General features: G+C 39.1%; 1 protein-coding gene across 1 annotated transcript in view; it reads left to right on the top strand.

The window, feature by feature from the left end:
* The window catches only part of LOC121272536 (ryanodine receptor 1-like), a 467,552-nt gene that overhangs the window by 60,250 nt on the left and 394,355 nt on the right, over positions 1–12,947 (top strand). The gene's annotated exons all lie outside the window — the stretch shown is intronic.

Raw genomic sequence — 12,947 nt, 5'->3', positions numbered from 1 at the left:
TTTCTTCTCCGCCGATGCTGCCAGACCTGCTGAGTTTTTCCAGGTAATTCTGTTTTTGTTTTGGATTTCCAGCATCTGCAGTTTTTTGTTTTTAGCAAATCGGAACTCAACTTTGAACCAAATAGATTTTAATTCTTTCTTGGGTTGTGAGTGTAACTGGTAAGGCCACCATGTATTGCCCATCCCTACTTGCCCTTGAGCAGGTGTTGGTGAACTTCCTACAAATTGTGCCAGAGCACAATTAAGAGTCAACCACATTATGTGGGTCTGGAGTCACATAGAGGCCAGACCATGTAAGGACGGCTGATTTCCTCCCCTGAAGGGCATTAGTGAACCAGATGGGTTTTTACAACAACCTGGTAGTTTCATGATCATTATTAACAAGACCAGCATTTTATTCCAGATTTATTAATTAATTGAATTTAAATTCCTGCTGCTGCCATGATGGGATTTAATCCAGGCATCCGGATTAGTAGACCAGTAACATTACTGCTCTGTTACCATTCCCCATCAGTGTTTATGTTTAACACAGGGACAGATCTCATGGGAATTACACAGTGTGCACAAAAATGCCTGATATTGGTATAGGGTACAGTTTTGAATTATGGCATGCGCATAAACTAAAAATATATACAAAAGCTTGAAAGGCTCAGGTCACATGAGTAACCTAGGTGTATGTACAAGTGGTTTGTTTTATTTCACAGCAAAACACCTGCTGTATATTTGGATGTCTGCCAAGTAACTGTATATCATACCAGCAGGGCTAAGTTGTGACAGTCTTTAAATGACAAGTTGACTTTATCTGAAACCACAGGTTTAATGCTGCCCAAGTTCTGATTGGAGAAGTCACAATAAAAGTCTGTGTTTTGGTAACTACAGTACAGGTCATCATCTTCTCATTCTTTATAGCAAACGACATTTAATAAAATATTTCTGAAAGCGGTTAGAAATCAAAACTTGTTTTGCACCAATACTGTGGCTTCCCCACTTGTAGTAGTTAACGGGGAATAAGTTGCCCTCGTTTCCAGTGATTAATGGTCCAACATTCTAAAATACCCTATGGCCATTGTATTATCATAACCACTATTTTTGGCCATCAGGTATTATACTTCACCCGATTTATGTTAATTTGATCTATTGTAATATCTGCTTTGTTTTAAATCACTGTATCAACAAAGTTATCGTTGGCCACTGGAATAGTGGGGTGGGAAGACAGTATAGAAAGTAGTGCAAATTGAAAATAATATACTTTTTCTGCTTTTCATTTTTTATCCACTATGCAAGCCTCTTGATCTGGACAAATGGGTATGTTTGTGTGCCTGTACTGCTCTGTGGTTTTGTTGCTGTGCCCCTTATGAAACATTTTAAATCCCTTGATATAGGTGATTAGAAGTCAGTGCATGAGCTCTAACACATTTCACTTCACTCATAAAGGCCCTGTTCATACCTTACATAAAGATCTCATTTCATTGCATTCATTTTACCACAATATGCTAAATCTTTACTTAGCTCTGAAGTCCTGGTGTAATATGGTGTTCATGTTAAATAAGCACATGGTATTTCACAGAAAAACTGATTTACTTCAAGCTATTTTTGTAGTTCTGCTCAAGAGGTACAAAGAACAATTTCTTAATGTATTTGTTTCTTTTTTAATCATAATTATCTTGACTCGTGTTTACATTCAGATTTTGTCTCTAGTTTTCTGTTCATTTCATTACATTTTCATCTTTCCTAACACCTCAAGAAAAATACTACTTGAAAAAGCAAATTGTGCTTTACAGAGGTTGGGAAAGAAGGTGAAATTATCTGGGCTAGCACTATATCTTATGCTCTAATAAATTTCTTCACACTTTCACAAGATGTCGTAAAGACATTAAAGAGGAATATCACTGTGGGGAAAGTAAATTCAATGTACAGTACTATCCACAACAAAGATATTTTGCCACATTTTCTGCCTGAGAGGAGATATTATTACAACAATATTTAGCAGATTCTTGTTCACTTAGCTGCTGTTAAGATTTACACCTGTTCAGCACCTGGATCTGACTCCTGAGTGGTGCTACCAGTGTTCAAACATATGTCAACAGTTCAGTTTTTGTTTGCACATTTTCCTACCTGCTACAAAACGATACGATCTTTGAACAGGTATCCTCAGCTCAGGGGATTGTTTTGAGTTGAACAACCATAAACTTTTCTTTCCAAGGATGAAATGTTGGGATTTTTATTTACTTTTGCTCCTAAATTTTGATGTTGCATTTTCTTCCCCCATATCTCTCTGTTCCTGAAGATGAAACTCATTGTCTGCATCATTAGCCCTCTGGTACTTCACCATGTAGACAATAGTCTGTTCAGTCGTGGCTGCTACCAAGCCTGTTTGTAACTTCACCAGTGACTACACTGAAACAATTGCTGCAAATGAGTGTATAATTATACTCAGAATTCCTCTTGAAAGAATGAGGTTGAGCTTATAATTATCTTCTCTTCAAAACATGGATTTTCAATGTGATACATTACATTACATAAGAACGTAAGAAATAGGAGCTCCTTAAACCTGTTCCACCATTCAGTAAGACTATGGCTGATCTTCTATCTTGGCTCCATCCTATCCCCATATTCCTTGATTCTTAGTGCCCAATACAGTAACGATCTCAGTCTTGAATAGAATCAACGATTAAAAATCCAAGATCCTCTGTGGTAGAGAATTCAAAAGATTCATTACCCTCTGAAGAAATTTGCTCACCTCAGTATAAATGGCTGACTCCTTACCTGAGTTTATGAACCCAATTCTAGACACTCAAGCCAGGAGAAACTTCCTTTCTGCATCTACCCTATCAAGCCCTCCAAGAATTTGCATTTTCCTAGTGAGGTTGCATCTCATTTTTCTACAATCCATTCTAGGTGTATTCTACTCAATCTCTCCTCATTGGACAGCCCTTTCATCCCAGGAATCAATCTAGTTGCACAATCTCTCTAAGGTGAGTATATTTTCCATGGGGAAGGCAAGCAAACCTGCTAACAGTCCTCCAGTACAACCTCACCAAGAGCCTACATAATTGTATTGAATTAATGGCTGCCTCTATAGCTGGTGGACCTAATACTAATTATTCTTTCTCATGCATTGTTTTTTTCTTTCGGGATCAATGTCTTGATTTTTCAGCTGTTCTTTCATGAGAGCACCCAAGAATAAAGCAGTCATATCTATGACATTTTGATCAAGAAAGCAATGTGAATAATTAATCATAAATTACCCACATATCCATTTTTTGGCAATATTGGCCAATTGCTAGAATATCATATGTAATAGCTATCTCAATTATATTTTCTGGCCTCAAGCTATAGATCTACACATTTTATGTTTGTCTTCTTTAAAACCTGGTTTCTCCATCGTTTGCAATTGTACATTGAAAATACTTCTGTTGCCCACAAATGATGTTCCTCTTTAACACCACATCTCCTTGAACGTGGAAAAAAAGTGACCATGCTAATCGAAAGCTTGAACTCTCTAAATGTAGATAAGAGAATAATAAAACCTATAAAATGAATTCCCTCTTGTTAAATTTATACCCTCAATTACTTTGACATTTAGATACTGTTGAAGTTTATTACTGAACTTCTAAAAATTAACTGTTGATTTTTGGAAGTTAAAAGCACATTCACACTATATTATGAACACATTTTTTTTCTACTTTTTTCAACTGAATTGCAGTAATTTTTTTAGACCATTTTCTTTTCTCACTATTCAAACACAAAAGAGAAATTGCCACAGTTTAGACAACACTGTATTTGGCTGAACAGGGCCAATTTTCCTCCCAGTGTTACAACCCTTTAGCAAGCCAAATACAGTACACACCACATAAAAGCAGCTGCTGGTAGAAGCCAACTTTAAGTGCATTGTATGACTTCATGCCATTACACTTAAAGGCACACACCATAACTGCAGACAAATGCAAGACCTTTTATGGCTGCTCTCCCTTTCTAAAATAGAAATTATGTGTTTTGCAGGAGAAATATAGAAATGTTTACACTGAGATGTAGGTAAGCTGGCCAGTGGAGGATATGAATAAACTATCTGGTTTTACCTGGTGTGTACTGTATTTCTGTTTATTTGTTTTGTGGTGATTTTATAACATTTTACCTGGTAGCTAAAGGGTTACTTGGCTAATAGAGATTACTAAAGTTAAAATAACATTGATTAAATGTGAAATGGTTGTTATTATGATCTGATAACACCATTATTGTAAACTGGAAGTGTTTGCATTGTTAATCAGGTAGGTGGTTTGTATTATTGTTTTATCATAATTCATAATTGAAATCAGTAATTAAAACTGTATTCTCTTTAGATCTTGAAACCATTTTACAGCTATTCACATTCACCGTAGATCACTTCTGGGCAGTTACCGCTTTGGTTCTTTGCAAATCTGATTTGAAAATTTGCAAAAAATAGTATGAACATTTTGAAGGGCATAAATGTGGCGAGAAATTACATTCAGAACAGATACAACTCTTAAGGTTATTTATGTACTAAATGAATAATACTTTCCCTTTTTTAAGATGACTTTTTATTGTTGTATAACTTTTTATCATAATTCCCACAGAAACATAAGGCCATAACCAGTGGATTCATATGTTACTGAATGCAATAAAGAAATAAACACTAATGGGACAAAAGCAAAATACCCTGGAAATACTCAGCAGGTCAGGCAGCATCTTTGGAGAAAGAAGCAGGGTTAATGTTTCAGGTCAATGACCTTTCGTTGGAACACACGGGACAAAATCTAACCACAAAAGCCAGAAATTACTATGCTAGTTGTCACTAAAATTTGAATAAATATACACATTTATAACTTTATTAGCAATAAAGTCAGCAGTTTCAGGTAATGAAGTTGGGCTTTGGTAGTAGCACAAATGGCTGATAAGTAATTGGCATCCCATACAATCTAGTTCACTTTCTTTCCTTGTAAAGAAAATGAGAGAGAAAATTGGGTGATGTTTAAAATGGGTGGCCAGTTTGCAGTACCGCTAAAGTCGAATTTCACCCCCTATGTGTTTTAAAGATTTTGGGCAGAATCTTGTGCCCTCCCCTGTGGCAAGGTTGGTGGTGGAGGGGCATTTAATCAGGTGGGAGAGTGGCAGGTAGGGACTTCACCGCCTTGCTGCCTCCACCCCAATTATTTCCGTGGTGGGAAGGCTTGTGGGTGGCTTTCCTGCCCCGACTGCCAGTTGAGGCCCTTAAGTGGCCAGTTAACAGCCACTTAAGGGCTCCATTCCACCACTGTGCAGGACTCGCCATGTAGGGAGCACGACAAACAAACCCTGGCATATTTGCTTGCGGCTTGAGTGGTGGGAGGGGGGGGTGATCCGGTGGTTGAAAGGTTCAGTGCCTGATCGAGATCGGGAAGGGGGAGCCCCCTGAATGCCACCTTCCTCTGGCTGCTTTCCTCCTCCCCCCTGCAGCCCCCCACCAATTTTATAAGTTTATAATTCTGTTATTGGGATACAGGGTTTGTTTTGGCAGTGTGAGTATTGGAGATTATCACAGGAATATTGCTTTCCTGCCATCTCTACTGAAGGGTCCCAACGTAAAAATGTCTCTATTCAGATTCCAGATTATAACCTAGTCTTTTATATTGTAGGACTGAATTTATAACCTTAAGGTGTTGTGGGGAGGTGGTGACTATGGCAGGGTTGGTGCTGTGCATATTAGAAATTGCAGGTATGCGGTCCACTGGTATACATTCATAAAAACAATGCTTTTCTGTTTGTAAGTCTGTTCAGAGTGAATCCTTCGAAAATCTATTTCCCTATGTATCCAGTTACAGATCAAATAGCATGCCAAGAGCCAATGCTCTCTTACAAAATTCATCTTACGACTACATTTTTGTAATTGAACGGTACAAAATTATATGAAGATCATAAGGAAAAAGACCAGGTCATTTGGCCATTTCTGCCATTCAGTAAGGTCATGGCTGATCTGATTGTGTCTTAACTCCACTTGCCTGTCCCCCATAACCTTTGACTTGCTTGTCAATCAATTTCTAATGCAGCCTTGAATATATTCAATGACCCCAGCCTCTGTTGCTCTCTGGGGAACAGATTGCCATAGACTAACGACCCTCTGAGGAAAAAGAAATTTTCCTAATCTCAGTCTTCAGTGGGAGACGACTATTCCCAATAGTTCTAGATCCCCCCCATGAGTGGAACCATCCTCTCAGCATCTATCCTGTCAAGTCCCGTCAACCTAAAGGTCATCTTTCATTAACCTATAGGCCCCACCTGCTTAACCTTTCCTCATAAGATGACCCCTTCATCCAAGGAATCAGCCTAGTGAACCTTTTCTGAATTATTTCAAATGCAGTTGTATCCCTCCTTAGATAAAGAGACTAGAAAGGTACAAAGTACTCCAGATATGGTCTCACCAATGCCCTGTATAGTTGTAGCAAGAGTTTCCTACTTTATACTCCTTCCCCCTTGCAATAAACTTCAACATTTCACTTGCCTTCTTATTCACCTGCTTTACCTGCATACCAACTTTTTCTGATTCATGTGCAAGTATGCCCAGATCCCTTTGTACTGCAGCCTTCTGTAGTCTCTCTCCATTTAAATAATATTCTGCTTTTCAATTCTTTCTGCCAAAATGGACAACTTCACATTTTCCCACATTATACTCTATCTGCCAAGTTTTTGCCCACTCATTTCACTTAACCTACCTATATCCCTTTGCAGACTCTTTGTATCCTATTCCCAACTTGCTTTCCTATCTATCTCTGTATTGTCAGCAAATTTGGCTACAATGCAGTTGGTTTCTTCATCCAAGTCATTATTATAGATCGTAAGTAGTTGAGGCACCAGCATCTGTGGAACTCCACTAGTTAGTTTGCCAACTTGAAAATGACCAATTATCCTGATTCTCTTTTCCTGTTAGCTAACCAATCCTCTATCCATGCCAATATATCACCCTCAACACCACAAGCTCTTATCGTTTGCAGTAATCTTTTATGTGACAGCTTATCAAATGCCTTTTGGAAATCCAAATACAGTACATCTAACTGGTACCCGTTTATCCACCCTGTTTGTTGCATCCTCAAAGAACTCATATTTTTCTCTTTCACAAAACCATGTTGATCCCTGATTGCATTATGATTTTCTAAATGTCCTGCTACTACCTCCTTAATAATGGATTCAGCATTTTGCCAGTGACAGATGTTAGACTAACTGGCATTTTTTCTTGCCTTAATTGCCTTTATTTAAGTTTAAGACATTAGTTTCAGACCCAAATTTCTTAACCTCAAACTAATTGTGAAATTTATCATGTTATGATCACCTTTACCCAGAGGATTCTTTACAATGAGGTCAGTAACTGAATAAATTCAGTGGCCCACCTTCCACTGCTTTCTGGGGAAAGAGAGTTCCACAGACTACCCACCCTCAGAGGAAAAAATCCCCCTCGTCTCTGTCTTAACAGGGAGATCTCTTTTTCTTAAACTCTGTCCCCTAGTTCTAGTCTCCCCCACTAGAGGAAATATTCTCCCAGAATCCATCATATCAAGGCCCTCTTTTATGTTCAATCTTTTATATTTCAATAAGATCACATCTCATTCTTCTCAATTTCAATGGGTATAGGCCCAACCTGTTCAACCTTTCTTCATAAGATAAGCTCTTCAACCCAGGAGTATGTTGAGTCAACCTTCCCTGAACTGCTTCTAATGCATTTATATCCTTTTTTAAATAAGGAGGCCAAAACTACACATAGTACTCTAGCTGTGGTTTCACCAAGGCCCTATACAGCTGCAGTAAAACTTGCCTACATTTATATCCCATTCCCCTGGAAATAAATGTCAACATTCCATTTGCCGCCTTAATCACCTGCATACCAAATTTTTGTGATTCATATTCAAAGACACCCGGGCCCCTCTGTATTATAGCATTCTGTAGTCTCTCTCCATTTAAATGTTATACTACTTTTCTATTCTTCTTGCCAAAGTGGACAAGTTCACATTTTCCCACATTATATATGCTCCATCTGCCAAATTTTTGCCAACTCTCTGAATCTATCTATATCCCTTTGTAGACTCTTTACCTCCTCTTGACAACTTGCTTTCTGGAACCAAGATAGGTAGGAAAGTATTGTTCTAAGAAACTGTGTCCAATATACTCTATGGCCAGGCAGGACTGGAAATTCCCGCTCAAGTCTATGGACTTTTACTGTCTCTCCAGATTTTCTGTCTGGCCTGTGATGGATGCAGCCACAGGTGGACCGAAGAATCCAGCCTATGAGTTCAACCTCCAAGCTGCCTTTGCCAATTTGATTCATCTAACCTATATGAAGATTAAAATCTCTCATGATTATTGCAATACCTTTTATACATACCTCCATTATTTATCAATTTATACTCTGCCCTACAGTGTAGCTAATGTAAGTGGGGCCTATATAAATCACTCCAATTAGTGACTTCTTTCCTTTGTAATTTATCTTCATCCAAAGTAATGCTACAATTTGATCCTCCGAACCAAGATCATTTCTCACAACTGTACTGATCTCATTCTTTATTAACGGAGCAACCCCACCTCCTACTCCTTTCTTCCTGTCCTCCTTAAATCTCAAATACCCCTGAATATTCAGGTCTCTGCAGCGGTCACTTTGCACCCTTGGACAGAATTTTATGGCGGGGTTGTGGGCTGCTTGCCTCCCCAGAAGGAAAGTCGGCCAGAAGTTGACATGCTCTGTGCAAGCCTGCCTCACAGTCATAACACGCTGCAGGCGGCTAAACTGGCTAACAGTGGAACATCCACCCTTCACTCAGGAGGCAGTCTTGTCCTCAGGAGCTGTTGACCAACCTGATTGGCTGGCAGTGCCAGAGCTCAGTAGTGGGTGCTGTCGGGACTGCAGGGAGAAATAGGGACTGCCAAAGCAAAACATGGCTGTCCTGAGAAGTTAAGTCCTGGAGTTTTAGGGTGGGGAGAGGTCCTAGAGCCCAGGGAAGGGGGAAAGGGTGTGAGGGGCCTGTTTCTGTTAGGCAGACACTGTGGAAGGGGGGGGAATGGTATCTTGAGGGTGGTGCCCCCAAGGCGCACAGGACACCCATTCCTCCCTGCCTTTGTTCATGCAGGTCATGAAAATCTGTCTACCAACCCCTCTCTAACTGCACACCATATTATGATGTGGGCAGCATATTATTCAGCTCAGTAGGCTTGCTAACAAGCCTACTTGACCTTTATTGATTTAATATGGAGTGCAGGCTGCCAATTTTGGCTCCTGCCCACCTAGTGTGTCATGGGGATAATCTCGGGGGTGGGCACGAAGGTGGTGGGTGTGCCACCTGACTGATTTTATGTGCACCCCAGCCCCCTGAAAACACACCTGGCAGGGGGCATGTAAAATCCAGCCCTATGTCTTTGTAATGGCTATCATATCATATCATATATTTCTATTTGTGCTATCTATTCAGCTATCTTGTTATGAATGTTGGGGGAGACACTGTACTGATCTCATTCTTTATTAACAGAGCAACCCCACCTCCTACTCCTTTCTTCCTGTCCTCCTTAAATCTCAAATACCCCTGAATATTCAGGTCTCTGCCACGGTCATTTTGCACCCTTGGACAGAATTTTATAGTGGGGGTATGGGCTGCTTTCTCTACTCTGACCTTATTTGCTGGTACATTTTTATGTTTGCTTGCTCTGTCCCTCCCTGAGACACTCTGGCTTTGATTACCCTTATCACTGCCGTTGTGCTTTGTCTTTAACTTTCCAAATATTTCCTGACATGAAAACTTCCCTTATCTGCCCGCCCCTGCATCACCCCACCCTTTAGTTTAAAGCCCTCTCTGCAGCCCTAATTATACAATTTACCAGGACATTGATCCCAAAGAGGTCCAGGTGAAGGCAATAAGCTACATTCTTTACTGATTTCCCATTCCATAATCCTGACAATTCCCTATTTGATTTCTGTATAATTAGATCCATGTACTACAACATGGACGCTTGGCCTAAATAGCCAAGTGGTTATGGTACTGGGTTTGTAACCCCAAGATCAAGAGTTCAAATCTCACAATGGCAAACTATGAAACAATATAACTTCATCTGAAACAGATGGAAACAGGTTTACTCAAAAAAAAAGAGTATCAAGAGTTCAAATCTCACAATGGCAAACTATGAAACAATGTAACTTCATCTGAAACAGATGGAAACAGGTTTACTCAAAAGAGTATCAAGAGTCCAAATCTCACAATGGCACACTATAAAACAATGTAACTTCATCTGAATAGGAACAGATGGAAATGTGTTTGTACTCGAAAGAGTTACTACAACATGGACCTTATTTTAACATAGCCAATCTATGCTTGCCTATAGATGCAACTATGAAGCCATTTTTATTACACTTCTGAACACTCCTTTGCTTCTGTTTCTCTATGGGCAAAAATTGCTGAGATCAGGGAAGCTATGAGCACCAGCAGAATTCATGTCTACTTGGCAGATTGCTGAGCGTTTTCATAGTTAACGGAGAACTAGTTAATGTTAAGTAATTTTACATGAAAATACAACCAACTCACTTTATCCCTCAGATATATGTGACTGTGGTTTTCTCCATGACTGCAGGAACAGTCTGAATATGTTTGAATTTTGCTATAATCTTTTATTCTTCCAGTGTTCAAACTCTATGTATGGTAGGATATTAATTTTCATTCACTAATAATTTGTGAAGGAAATTTCTTGAAAGGGAGAGTCCCTGGGTAATTTGGCTTGGTGGGTTGCAGGCAATATCTTAATGTATATTTGGCTTGAACATCAATTGAAGAATGAGGAAGACCCTATCAAAGGTAGGTTATCTATAACTTCTATCCCTCGTATTGAATAGTGCCTCCTGTTTATGGCGTGCTCTGGTCAAAATGCAGGTGCACTGTTTTAAAACTAAAAAGTCATATTCAGCAGATGTGCCACCACATCCACATTGCTGAATCTCAGCATGAGATCTCCATAATTGGAATATTTATCTTTCTGCATAACCTGCTGCCTTTCTTATTGATGTGTTGAGTTCTATAATGTAAATATATAAGAAAAAGTAACATTTTAGAAATGGAAATGGAGGAATTATTTTCACGACAGGTTCTGCCTTTCTGAATAAATTTAGAGGATGATTGGTTAAAATGATTGAACTATTTATTGAGCTGAAGGCACAGATTTAATAAATTTAAGTTCTCTACTGACCTCTAATTATTCAAAAAAATTGATTATTTGGCTGCTTCATTTTAATTTTAATTATGTTTTAAGATTCTTTTGGGTTTGATTCATTTTTAGTTTAGTGTCATCCTTTTTTTCTGTATTTTTAAATCTCTTATTCCTATAACTTGAGTAATGTTATAAATTATGGTTTGTAAATTGGGGTAGGATAATTAATTTTAAACTTACACTAGGATTAACCCAGCATGTCCTCAGACTGTGTCCATGTTGTAATATATGAACTGGATGAATATTTATTTCAGTGCATTAGGAGTATGAAACACGTTGACTGTTAAACAGATTCACTTCAAATGTAATTATGATGGCTGCATGCAAAATTGAAGCTTTCTCCTTACACTCTTTACTCTTGCGTACAGAAACAGACTCTTGCAACTTCCAAGAACTGAAAATTGTATTATAATGACTGACACAAATGGAATAGCGTGCCATGGACTAACAATTACCATTCTATTATGATGGCAGAAGCCTATGTGGGCTGTACACCACAGATTCTTGGTCCACTTTCAGATAGAAATTACCACCTTGTAAAGCTATTGTGTTCAGGCTGCTACAGTCCCCATAGAATTGATAACTTTAACAAGAGATTTGAATTCCCAGTGACCAGTTTAAAAGATCTGAAATGTTAATACTTTTACTGTAACAAACTAACTAAAAGTAACATTGACTACTTACCTCGTAAGCAACTGATACGCTAAACTACTCTAAACTACACTTAGTCATGCTTTAACGTGACCAATAACCCCACACCACATATATACATTACGGCACACTGTCTACAGGGTTACAATCTTAAGGGAAAGAGTCCACGGCCATTCCCCAGTTTTCAATGGGTTCTTGTCTCCCTGTTTTGCCTAGTTGTAACATCGAGTGACCGCCAAAAGGCGCTTCCTTCAGTTTCCAGAGAATTTCCAAGCTGACTACCAGCAATAAGGTGATTTCTCCTCCTGGCCTGGCCAGGGAAAATATTCCAGAGTCTTTTAGATTACCATGGGATGTGTTTCTTCGACCCTAGACTATCCTTTCTCCTGCATTCTAATGGGTAGCTCACAGGGAACTCGCAGCCTCCTCTCTGTTTACACCATCTGCAGTCCTTTGTAGTCCTGAATGCTCTCTCTCTCTTTCTCTCTCTCTCTTTCTCTTTCTCTTTTTCTCTTGTTCTTTCTTTCTCTCTCTCTTTCTCCCCCTCTCTCTTCGTCTTTCTCTCTCTCTCTCTCTCTTTCTCTCTCTTTCTATTTGTCTGTCTTTTGTTCTCTCTGCTTTTCTCTTTTTCTCTTTCTCTCTCTCCTTTTTCACTCTCTCTCTTTTCTGTCCAAAAGCTGAAAGTCTGTCCGCATTCAGCTCAGCTTCTCTTGCCTTTGTTTTCAGGTGTGAACATACTGCACGCTTTTCCCAGTAAGGCTCAAACTGGGCCCCACTGTCCCCAGGGTGATCAAGCCACCTAGACTTGTTGGGCAGAATGTGAAGTAGATCATTAACTGAATTCCAGATGATGGTGACAAGGCTGTGCATGAATCAAAATCTCATTGCGGAGTCAATTGTAACTAAAAACTCAACCATTGTCTCACTGCTCTTATGGACTCCCAAAGACAGAGTTCCTTTGATACATAAATCAAAGTGGTTCTTTTTAAACAGTCATGATATTAATAACTCTCAAATAGGCCATGAATAAGAACCAATAGGCAGCTTTTGAGTTGTTTCCTCTTAGTAAA

The sequence above is a fragment of the Carcharodon carcharias genome, chromosome 34 (assembly GCF_017639515.1).
Source record: "Carcharodon carcharias isolate sCarCar2 chromosome 34, sCarCar2.pri, whole genome shotgun sequence".
Taxonomy (NCBI): domain Eukaryota; kingdom Metazoa; phylum Chordata; class Chondrichthyes; order Lamniformes; family Lamnidae; genus Carcharodon; species Carcharodon carcharias.
The sequence above is the reverse complement of the archived record's forward strand: the minus strand, read 5'-3'. Positions and strand labels throughout refer to the sequence as shown.